General features: G+C 41.7%; 1 long non-coding RNA gene across 1 annotated transcript; it reads left to right on the plus strand.

Moving 5' to 3' along the window:
* Positions 1 to 677: 677 nt before the first annotated feature.
* LOC120398104 lies at positions 678 to 2085 on the plus strand. Its single transcript, XR_005594189.1, has 3 exons — positions 678 to 798; positions 933 to 1056; positions 1642 to 2085. It is a non-coding gene; the product is annotated as an uncharacterized LOC120398104 (long non-coding RNA).
* Positions 2086 to 9271: the final 7186 nt, after the last annotated feature.

The following is a 9271-nucleotide window of genomic DNA, read 5'->3' on the forward strand; positions in this document are numbered from 1 at the left end:
GGAGTACCATCTCCAAGACCTGACTCACCTCAGCAGGCCACCCAGCTTTCCGGGTTGGCGGGGTGGGGGCATAACCAAAAATTGTAATTCAAAGGTGAGTTGGGGATGGATGTGGCGCTCCCTCCCTGAGCCCTGTTGTGTGGGTCTGGCCCAAGCCCCATCTCTGAGGTGAGTCAGAGGATGGATGTGGCAGGGCCGGCCTGGGCCCTGCTGAACGTTCCTCAGGAAGCTCGCCCCACCAGTCTGAAAACCTTTGGATAGAAGTGTTGCTAAATAGAAGGCAGAAATCTTGGGGAGGGAAGTGACCCCACATGTTCCCTTTCCCCTCCCCAGCCACATCACTTCTGTCTGCTTGAAGTATCCAAGTTTTAAAGCAACTGGGTCTAACAACTATTCTGCTTCACTGAAGACTTCTAGGACTTCACCACCACTCAGAGCAGACAGTGGATCAATTCAGGTGGACTGTAGGGTTCAGATGATTGGGGTCCTTGGCAGGAAAGAACTCACTGCCATGGAGATTTTTCTTCATCTTGGGTAAGAGTTGACAGTCACGCTCTCCCAGAAGGAGCCCTCTCCTCTGACAGTGAAAGCCTGTGTCACACTGGTCATCATAATCATTGTGTGATGTACATACAGAACCTACAGACCTGAGTACAAAACCCACAGTCCCTCACAACCGGTCCTTTAGATCATCATCCCTGATGAGTCTCTGGGGTCCAGAGAGCAGGGACAATAGATCAGCATACATATCTCTAAGTTCTCTCTCCTGAGGGGAGTTTTAAAAAGAAATTCCAGGAGGTAGGTGGTTGTTAAAGGCATGCCCTTCAGCTGTTTTCCTCCTCCTTTGGAGGGTATGCCATTAACCTAAGGCAAGAAACTGTTCCTTATTATATAAAGTTGTGTGATATAGCATGTTTGTTTACTTTTTTCAGATGCAGCCATTTGTATCTCTTAATGAGCAAAAAAAGGACGACAATCTCAGTTGAAAAGTTATGTGGTTGCCTCTATTCTTTCTGCTACCAGAAATGCTGCAAGCTGCACTTTGATATAATAAAGGTCAATATGACTGTATTACAACATTTGAATCTGGGGAACAAACAGCATTAGGTTAAATGATAATCTTATTACCTCTGTAGAAAGCATCAATAAATGGGAGCCTTTCTTTCTCAGAAAGGCAAACAAAAAACAAACAAACAAACAACAAAAAACAGATTGCCACTTAAAAACACTGCATCTTTAACACAAATGAAAGATCAATATTCTTTTCAAATGCACAACAGGCAACTGTCATCAGCAGACTTAATTACTACAGCAACAATGCTATCTCAGTGGCAGTATTTGCAGGTACTTCTGGTTCTTTCCTGTTAAAGATACAGATTCTAGTGCTGAATCTATTCAGGAAACAGTGGCAATCTGGCTCAAATATTACATTTCTTTATCCATTAATATTATCAATCCTGATCTTTTTTTACCTCTGTTTTACCTCTGACAATATCCTTAGAAGCATCTTCCAATTAGAATATCCAATAGAATATTTCAAATTAAAAATCACCTAATTCAAAATATACATCATAAATGTACAGTGATTATAATGCCACCTAATTTTCCCCTTGTTTATTTCTCCTTTATTTTTATTTCAAGTCATGGGAGGGACTTCAAAATATATGCATACTTTTTCAAGCAGTTTTCTTGTTGAAATGAATACTGCTGACAAGAAGAAAACAGAAGCCTTTGAGATGTGGTGCTGGCAAATATTTATGTATTTCCTGGCTAGAAATGACAATGAATGCTTATGTTAGAAATGCTATTGGAGGGAAGCAGACCCTGCTATCTGAAATCAACAGGTGAAGACGTGTACTTTGGTTACATCTATCGTAGAGATGGAAATAAGAAAGTTATCCTGGAAGGAAGGTGGCAGGTCATTGTAGCAGAGGATGACCAGCGAGGAGACGGATAGATGCTGTGTGGTGGATGGCTGGGAGGTCAGCTGTTGAGTGCTCCAAGTGAGCAATGGATTGAGAAGGCTTCTGAAAATTCTGCTATGATGTCACCAATATTCAGACATGAATAAATGAATTTTACTTATTTACTTGTTGCAATGAGTTTCTGATTAGGAGACAAGAGGCTAAGATTTGTGAAGAGTGACTTCTGATGTTGGGTGCTCAACCTGGGACACCTTTAAAAGGTCCTGATTTTCAGAAGTCAGGGGCTTAACTCTTACTGAAAATCTGGCCTCCTTATAGCATCCCAAACTGGACACCCCAAATCACTAGTTGCTTTTGAAAATTTTGGCCTGAAGCCTTCTTTTTTGCCACAGTAGACCTATAGTACAGGCAGCAGCTCTTCAAGGTTTCCTACATATACTAGCAATATGCTTCCTCGGAACAATCACTTCAGAGGAAGAAAAGATAGTTCACTGTTCATGTCCATTCATGCCATAGCCTCTTTGCTGAATGAGCCAAAAGGGGTGCCTCTAATTGTGGTGTAGGTACTTTACATACAGACTATTGTTATGTAAATCATATGGAGGGAGCTAGGACTAGAATCCTGATCTTTGAGCTTCAAAAAGACAGTTCTCTCTTAGCTAAAACAGTTCTTTAGTTCAGATATCTCTATCAGGAGGCCCCTTATTGTCCGTGAACCACTGGAAGGTGACATTACACACCCCCACACCTATCTACTCTGTATTACAACTTGGTCATGAAAAACTTGTGATGTGACTAAGTGGACAAAGCCCAGTGACTCCTTTCTTGTAAGGCCCAGGAGAGCCATCACATATTCTTTTGGGGCACTATCAACATGAACCAGTGGCTGGGGTTGGAGTGGTAAAAGAATTTGGATCCTCTCAGTCTCCTGATCCAATGTATTTTGGGCATTTCATTTCTTTTTATTAGTACTTTGTTAAAGAACACACTCACACGCTTTAAACATATAAAAAGATTAATGCCCAAAACAAATACAAGAACATAGAGTAAATTGTGATTGGCTTTGAGCAGGTCTGTAAAAGGAAGAGCCTAAGTAAAGAGCTACTGAATCCTCCTAGCACAAGGACGGAGCACAACAACATTCCCTTAGAGCTTAGTCTCATCAGAAGCAAGTCATCTGGAAAACAGTGGGGAGAAGGTGAGGCCATCCCCCTTCCTTAACCCCAGAAGCAGCCCACTGAACAGGGCTAGTGCATCAATCTGTACCACGCTCATGCACTGTTGCTGGTGTTAAAACTACACTTCTTCAGCATTAAGACTGAGTTATTGGTGAGCAAAACAAAACAAAAAAACATGGCTGAAGAAAATCCCTCCAAATTTGGGGTTGAATTGTACTCAGAGGCACTGGGAAAGGTGTAGAAATGCACTACCCCAGTGGAAACGGCCGGATGCATTTTGAGTATTCATTCTTCTCACAACCTAATCCTCTCCTGTGTGCTATATTCCCAAGAACTGCATTCATCTCAATGATGTGTCAACATCAAAGGCTAGTCTAGCTAGTGCCTCTCAAAACACACCTTTGATTAAACTCATGCATATCTGTGTGCGGACAAAGCCTTAAATGCACATACCCTCTCTCCTTTTCTCCTGATTGTTTCCTTTTAAAACATACCCCAAAGAAATGAAGGCCTTGATTTAGGAAAGCATTCCTATTAAAGACAACATTTAAGCATGTGATTAAGTCCCAATGAAACAGGTGCGATTACAGATGTGCCTACATGTCATCCTGAATGAAGGCCTAAATGCAAGAGAGACCTGTGTACATGGAATATTCAGGTTACATACTGAAACAAGAAAAGTCAGTGTTTTCAGTATTGCCAGCCCTAAACATTCAAAAAAAGTCATGCATCAGCACCACCCCGCACCCTCTCCTCTATCCCCTCCAAAAATAAATAAATAAATATATTATATATATAAAAATAAATAAAATCAGGAGATTGTTTTAAAACTAATAATTTTGGATTCCCTTCCCCCCGCACCCCAGTCTTCTGGTTTTGTAGCGTTTATCATGCACTCAATTCATATTGTTAAGCTTTTCTCTGCAACCATGAGCACTTGAAACTTAATTACAAAAAAACTTGAGCTTCTAATGACATGGGCTTCTCTGTGCTATGGTAATACAAATAATATTGCAGTCTCTTGATTCTGAGTCGGGGGGTTTAAGAAACACATCAGATATGAGACTTGCAATAAAATCAGAAGTGCTAGCAAGGCTAGGGTTCACAGAGTTAACATTTACTCATTCACTTTATACAAGTTAGTATTTTTCATTACTAGCATTAATTCCCACCTACATATACATGATCTGGATTAGTTAATTTTATTATGAGAGCCTTAACTATTGCATTCTCTGTGTTTCAATTTGTCAACCATTAATTTTCATATAGCCGTGTTGGTTCTTTTTTGTTTTATATTAAAATGCATCGTTTCTGATCTCAAAGACTGCTGCATTTTTGTCTCTCTCTCCATCTGATCTAAAAATGTACTTATATTGAAAGTACCAATCAGTTTCAAAAGGAAATTTGACTTTACATTGGTCTAGTTTCTTACATTCAAATCAGGGATTATCCTCAGACCAATTTTGCTCATAAGAACAAATCCCTGGTTGGTACCGCTATTGCAGTGTCAACTCAATGTTAATATGATACTGGTATGTATATTGCTAAGTGTCTTGCAGTGTTCAATTTAGTTACACTGAAATATAATAAGCTAATTATGATGAATTCCTACCAAAAATTAAACCTCCATTAAAGTCAGTAGGCCCATTATATATACACATTATTTGTATGAAGTGTGACAAAGTTCCTCCTCTACCTTGGTGGGTCCTGTGCTTATTGGCAGATTTGCTCACCTCAGTGATCTTCCCCACAGTCTGGGTCAACTTCTCCTGTGTCTGATCAGGAGTTGGGAGGTTTGGGGGGAATCTGGGCCCACCCTCTACTCCGGGTTCCAGCCCAGGGCCCTGTGGATTGCAGCTGTCTATAGTGCCTCCTGTAACAGCTGCATGACAGCTACAACTCCCTGGGCTACTTCCCCATGGCCTCCTCCAAACACCTTCTTTATCCTCACCACAGGACCTTTCTCCTGGTGTCTGATAACACTTGTACTTCTTAGTCCTCCAGCTGCACACCCTCTCACTCTCAGCTCCTGGTGCCTCTTGCTCCCAGCTCCTCACACGCACTTCCTCTCCTCTGGCTCCCCCACCCTCCCACCTGACTGGAGTGAGCTCCTTTTTAAACCCAGGTGCCCTGATTAGCCTGCCTTGATTGGCTGCAGGTGATCTAATCAGCCTGTCTGCCTTAATTGGTTCTAGCAGGTTCCTGATTACTCTAGTGCAGCCTCTGCTCTGGTCACTCAGGGAACAGAAAACTACTCACCCAGTGACCAGTATATTTGCCCTCTACCAGACTCCTGTACCCCACTGGTCTGGGTCTGTCACAGAAGACCTACTTGGTTTGTTTCGGTTTTCATGTATTGTACTTGGCATGAACCAGCCTTCTCTGAACTTAGATTTGCAATAGTTCTGCCTGCAGGAAGAGAACATGCGATTTCTAGAACTCTGTGGTAGTTTGCTTTTGGAAAGCACCTGTGCCCCACCCTGCTAATATGTGGGTTGCCCTGAATACAGGATCAGATGGGCTGAGTCCAACATCATGCACGTGGACTGGCTCATTAATATCCATGGTTTTAGTGAGAAAAATAATTTTGGAGTTATTTAAAAGAAACAGCATTTTTGTTTAAATATGGATTTGAGATGAAGTGTGAATTGAGAGTCTTTGCCAATTGAATGGTTACTGAAAAGGCACGAGTCCTCAGGTCAGAAGGGTTCCTCCTGACATCATAATACTGCACCATCCTATTTAAAAAGAAACCAACACACACACACTCTCCTCTCCCTTCCACCTCAAACCCTTCAATACCACAGTTTTGATTTAGTTATCTGTATGTCAAAGTTTAAGAAGGTTGATTTTTTGGGGGGGGGCAACATCCATATCAAGCTTTAAATAAAGCGGTATGGAAATTGCCATAGCTGTCCTCACATATATTACTTTGCTCCTGTCTGGAAACTGTTTAGAAGGGGAGAGAAAGGGCTGGTGCCAACTTAAATATGATTGCACAACAACATAGCTTCTGCAGCATATGTTTCTTCCCAGCTTGGAGTTGTTCATATAATGGGCCTCAATTTCTGTGCATTTTAAGTTTGAAACCAGTGAGTGATAGGTTTCTAATTTAAGACTTACAAGGGACCAGATTCAGGTATCAATGGTTTAGCAAATTATAATTTAGTTCACATGTAATCCAGTTTGCTACTCTAGCCATCCACAATTCGTTATATGTGGGAGGAGGAAAGCTAGTAGGCAACATATACAAGACAACTCATGTTGGGTGTTTTCCTTTTATTCTTTCAATTTCACTCTCTATGTAAAATATATGAGATTTCTCTCTCAACCCCCCCCCCCCTTTTTTTAAAGGGATCAACTCAAACCAAGTAGGGTAAGGGATGAGCAAAACTGCCAACTCAGAATATTTGGTGCTTTTCTCTGAGCCTCAGCTCTTGTAGTCATGTGATTAACCTATACAAATCTCAGTTTCCATTAAGCAAACGTTTCTAGCCTTCATGGTTGTGGAGAAAAGCTTGAAGCTCAAAAACCAGAAGAAACAAAGATATGTTTTTTAAAACTCATAACTGTTGGCCAATCTCATGATTTTTGAATGCTAGGTGTTGGCTGACACCGATCAGTGAATATCTTCTAATTACAGGCTATCCTCCTCCCTCTCCCCCCAAAAATCTGATCTCACTTTCTTTCTCCCCACCTCATTCAAAAACTTACTGACTAGCTAAGGATAATACACACAACACAAATGCTTAAGAAAGTAGTATCAATCTGATCACATATTATTCTTATCCAGATTATGCACAAACTTTTCCATCTTCCTAAATGTACCTCTCTTAATGCGAGTTTGTAGCTGACATCCAAGCAAAAATTTGCTTCCTTGATAATATTAATTCTCAAGTATCTAAAACTATTTGCCACTGTTTAAGACAGTCATTTCCAGTCTTTATCAACCCAGCCCCTTTGGCCGCAAGTACTTCTGCCAGATTTACTTTGAGTCTACATAGATCACTAAAAGTCATGAGAGAGTTCTCTAATATTAATCATGAGCGCACAGGATGTAGTAAAAATAATTACTTGAGAGGATGCCATTTCTGTGCTCAGCTGGTCCTTCTGGTGCACCTTGTTCTTACCTGTCTCAGTGCTAGGTGTTACGGTTTAGCTGAACAACATAGGGCAGTGGTTCCCAAACTTGTTCCTCTGCTTGTGCAGGGAAAGCCCCTGGTGGGCTGAGCATGTTTGTTTACCTGCCGCGTCCGCAGGTTCAGCCAATCGCGGCTCCCAGCGGCCCCAGTTCACTGCTCCAGGCCAATGGGGGCTGCTGGAAGCGGCGTGGGCCGAGGGATGTGCTGGCCGCCACTTCCAGCAGCCCCCATTGGCCTGGAGCAGCGAACTGGGGCTGCTGGGAGCTGCAATCGGCCGAACCTGCAGACGCGGCAGGTAAACAAACTGGCCCAGCCTGCCAGGGGCTTTCCCTACACAAGCAGCGGAACAAGTTTGGGAACCACTGACATAGGGAATAGTGAAGAACATAGTCTTTTAAAAATTAAACCTAATCTCCAGAGCCATTGTGAGCACTAAAGTCCTCTCTACAGCTAGGAGACATGTAAAAGCAGCAAGCTCCCCACACACAGCCCCGACTTCACTTCTAGACCAAATCCTGTTCTGAAGGGATCATGGAAAAACAGTTTTCAATCCAGTCTCTCTACTGTAAATGCTAGCCTGTGACTGGTTATACAGGAACTGCATGTTGCAGAGCCAAATTCAGATTTTACATCGCTACTTCACAAGAAATTCCAAAAAGTTTGGTTTCATTCTAATTTGGCACAAAACTACAATTGTGGGGAAAGACTTCCTGTGAATTGGAAAGCCCCCATTTTGGACAACTCTAATAATAGGACATAATTGTTGGGAGCTGAAACTAGACAAAAATGAATTATGCTACCCTCCTTTAATTCTTTGTTGATTGCCTCCCATATCAGTCTTTGCATAAGTTTGCCTGTGAACTGCAGCAGTCTAACCTGATGGTTACCAGGGTGATCTAGTCAAATATTGGCACCACATTAGCTTTCTTCCAGTCTTCTGCTAGCAAACCTTGGAACAGTGGGAAAGTTCCAAACGACATTAGTAGTTTAGAGACTTGTCCTTCTACAGTATATTTAGGTTCTAGATTTGCATCCTATTTACCATGCTGTGTTTTGAATCAGCCCCTTAATTATCCTAAGTGCCACAGGCACATCTCCTGCAGTGTCTACACTGCACACCTTACAACGCGCAGCTGTGCCACTACAGCCATGCAATTTAAGGTGTGCTGTGTAGCCACTCTTCATGCTGGGAGAGTGCTCTCCCAGTGAGAGAATTAATCCATCTCTAATGAGGAGTGGTAGCTTTGTTGTCAGGAGCGCGGCTCCCTCTGCTGAAGCATTGTCCACACCGGTGCTTTTCATCATTAAAACTTTTGTAATTTAGGAGGGTATTTTTTTCACACCCCTGAATGACAAAAGGTTTAACAACGAAAGTGCCAGTGTAGACAAAGCCTAAGATGCTTACAAAGCTTGTTTAGCACTTGTTCTGATAATACAGTTCCTCTGTATTCCAGTCATCTAAAAGATGCTCAGAAGCAAAGAATATTTTACTTTTAAAATGAAAACATTTCATTTTCAAATGGGTTTCCTCGTTTATTTGTGGTGCTCTTCAGTTTTGTCCACCTTCAGGTAATGCCCAATGTAAAGTGCTTGTTTACCTTTAAGAACAAGGATACCTGAGTTTCAAACTTTTCCACTGCTTTGCACTCCCAGTCACATAAAGGACATTAAGTAACTTTCTTTTTTCTCTCTCCCTGGTAATGTATCGATCACAGAAGATAACATCACTAAAAAAAATCACTAAAAGACTAGCTACAAAAAGAAATATATATCATTTAAAGCTGTTTGTGCTTCTGGGAGCACACTAGAGTATCCATCTGCTCTTTCAGCTCTACTTATGAGTCCACAAAACCAAGGAACACCTGCTCCTGAAGCTTTTTAATATGGATTCTTTTTCTTTGTAAAGTCAAATGCCATTTCTCATTTCCAGTCTGTTCTGGCATTGACTAGATTCATTTTCTTAATGGGGTTAGGTAGGAAGAGGGGGTTCTGAATCTGAAATGCTTGCATATCGGGGCTGTTCAGA

The sequence above is a fragment of the Mauremys reevesii genome, linkage group 1 (assembly GCF_016161935.1).
Source record: "Mauremys reevesii isolate NIE-2019 linkage group 1, ASM1616193v1, whole genome shotgun sequence".
NCBI lineage: Eukaryota > Metazoa > Chordata > Testudines > Geoemydidae > Mauremys > Mauremys reevesii.